Source organism: Lipotes vexillifer, unplaced genomic scaffold, assembly GCF_000442215.2.
Source record: "Lipotes vexillifer unplaced genomic scaffold, Lipotes_vexillifer_v1.1 scaffold1011, whole genome shotgun sequence".
In the NCBI taxonomy this organism is placed as follows: Eukaryota; Metazoa; Chordata; class Mammalia; order Artiodactyla; family Lipotidae; genus Lipotes; species Lipotes vexillifer.
In genome coordinates this window covers 4,297,866-4,300,782 of record NW_006787698.1, presented here as the reverse complement: position 1 = coordinate 4,300,782, position 2,917 = coordinate 4,297,866, and positions in this window count along the sequence as shown.

The window sequence follows — 2,917 nt, the reverse complement described above, 5'->3', positions numbered from 1 at the left end:
CAGTGAGAGGCCCGTATATCGCAAACCAAAAAAAAAAAAAAAAGTGTGTGTGTGTGTGTGTGTGTGTGTGTGTGTGTGTGTGTGTGCGTGTGAGAGAGAAAGAGAGAGAGAGACAGAGAGAGACAGAGACAGAGAGAGAGATATGCAGCCCTGAGTAGGTAGTCGCACATAGCCTGGGGTATTAGGACTTCGTGAATGACAAGGTTTTCTCCAAACAGGTAGGGGAATGAATATTCCAAGAACATATCAATTAGGGTTTAGCTATAGGAAATAAGGACCAAAATCAGGGAATCTGGTGCTTACAAAATTGTTGGAAGGCAGAAGGATGGGGCTCTAGGCTAAGCCTATTGGATGACTTACTACAGAGCATGACTTCCGAATTGACCCTTCCAGGAGCTTCTGCCTCTGATATTCACATAGGAAGGTGGGGAATAACACACTGGGAACCACTGACTTCAAGAATACATCACCATAACAAGAATGAATATATGTATATGTGTAACTGAATCACTTTGCTGTACACCTGAAATTAACACAACATTGTAAGTCAACTATATGCCAATAAAATAAAAAAATACCTCACCATAATGCATAAGCAAAATCTGGTCCAGCCATACAATGGAATATTATTCAGCTATAAAAAGGAATAAAGTTCTGATACATGCCATACCATGAGGTTTTGATAAACCGCAAAAACATTATGCTAAGTGAAAGAAGCCAGCCACAAAAGGACAAATATTGTGTGACTCCACTTATATGAAATATCTTAGATAGGCAAATTCATTGAGACAGAAAGTAGATTAGAGGTTCCAGGGGTTGGGGGTGGGAAAAATGAGGAGTTATTGTTTAATGGTTACAGAGTTTTGGGGAGATGAAAAAGTTCTGAAAACAGATAGTGTTGATGGTTTCACAACACTGAAGAGGTAATTAATACCGCTGAATTGTACCCTTAACAATGGTTTAGGGAATTCCCTGGTGGTCCAGTGGTTAGGACTTTGTGCTAACCCCCTGCTGAGGGCCTGGGTTTGATCCCTGGGTTGGGGAATTAAGATCCCACAAGCCACACAGTGTGGAAGAAAGAAGGAAGGAAAGAAAGAAAGAAAGAAAGAAAGAAAGAAAGAAGAAAGGAAGAAAGGAAGGAAGGAAGGGAGGAAGGAAGGAAGGAAGGGAGGAAGGAAGGAAGGAAGGAAGGAAGAAAGAAAGAAAGGAAGGAAGGAAGGAAGGAAGAAAGGAAGAAAAAGAAAGAAGGAAAGAGGAAGGAAGGAAGAAAGGAAGGAAGATGGAACTTCCCTGGTTGCACAGTGATTAAGACTCTGAGCTCCCAATGCAGGGGGCCTGGGTTCGATCCCTTGTCAGGGAACTAGATCCCAAATGCATGCCGCAACTTAGAGTTCACATGCTACAAATAAAGAGTTGGCGAGCCGCAACTAAGGAGCTGGCCTTCTGCAACTAAGACCCAGCGCAACCAAATAAATAAATAAATAAAATATTTTTTAAAAAAAGAAAGAAAGATAGTTTAAATGGCAAATTTTATGATACTTATATTTTACTACAACTTAAAAAATTAATAATGTAATATACCAAAAGCCATTGAAGTATACACTAAAGGGTGAATTGTATGGTACGTGAATTATACCTTGATAAAACTGGTTTTTTTTTAAAAAAAAAAAAACATCTCCATGGTTGCAATTTAGAGATTTGGAAGCTACCCTCATTGTCACTTGCAACTGCCTCTCAACAAAAGCTAGTGACACTGGTGACTGAAGACAGTAACACCTCTGCAGGAAAACCCACAATAGAAAGATGACCTCCATCCACTTCCCCCACCCACATCTCAATCTTCCAATTGATAGAATCTCATTGCCATGCAGAAATCTAGCTGCAAGGGAGTCTGGAAAACATAGTTTTTAGCTTTGCAGCCTCTGTAGTGTAGGAATGCACACTAGGAGGTTGGGATGGTGCTGAGAGTCAATTCATTGTCTTTTGGTTTTGCTTACACAGGAGTTTTTCCCTCTTTCAATGGTAAAAGTTCCATATCTCCCCCCCGCCACTTTGCTCCCTTGTTTTCCATCCAATATAGATTGAATGAGGCTAACTCCACTTTCTGGGTCCAGAGGGGTGAACTATGAGCCAGGTCTGGTCAAGCCACATAATCAATTCCTCTGAAACCATGATTGGCTCAGGGATGGGCACATGACTTGGGATGGACCAATGAGAGACATTATTTTGCAAGCTCTCTTTTTGCTGAAGTTGCTGAGCTTGGAAGATGAAAGCTCCTGGGAAATATCTTTAACACCTCCTGGCTAAAAGGGATCCCTTGTAGAGAATAGTAGAGATGATAAATGGAGAGAGACAGAATTCTGATGATATAACAGAACCCCTGGATCCAGCCATGCCTGAATTCCATTACCTCTGGATTTTTCTTTCAGTTATGTGAGCTAATAGATATTCTTTTTTTGTTTAAGACAGTTCAAGTTGCCTTTCTGCTACTTGCTATCAAAGGATCCCTGAATAATATATGGAGGGGTCAGCAGGAGCAAATGTATGGGTAGACATGAATGGCCTAGATTCATTGATTCATTAAATTCTTCTTGATCATCTTCTCCATGTCAGGCCCTGTGCAGAGTATGGGAAAACAAAGGCCTGGACTGTTTCTTCCTCTGGCTGGACACATAGAGGGGTCACAGGTGAGTAAAGCCAATGGTTGCCCAAGCATCAATTAAGAAAACCCAATGGCCAGCTGGTGAGAGTTGGCAGGGATCCACTGCCCTTCTCCCCTACCTCTGCACATTGTGGAGAGCAGACTGCACAGTACCAGACCCCAAGCCACCTGGTCCGTCAGTTTTGTTGTACAAGGTCCTTGAGAAGCTAATCTCTCTTCAATGACGGTGCACAAGGCAGACATCATGCTCATTGT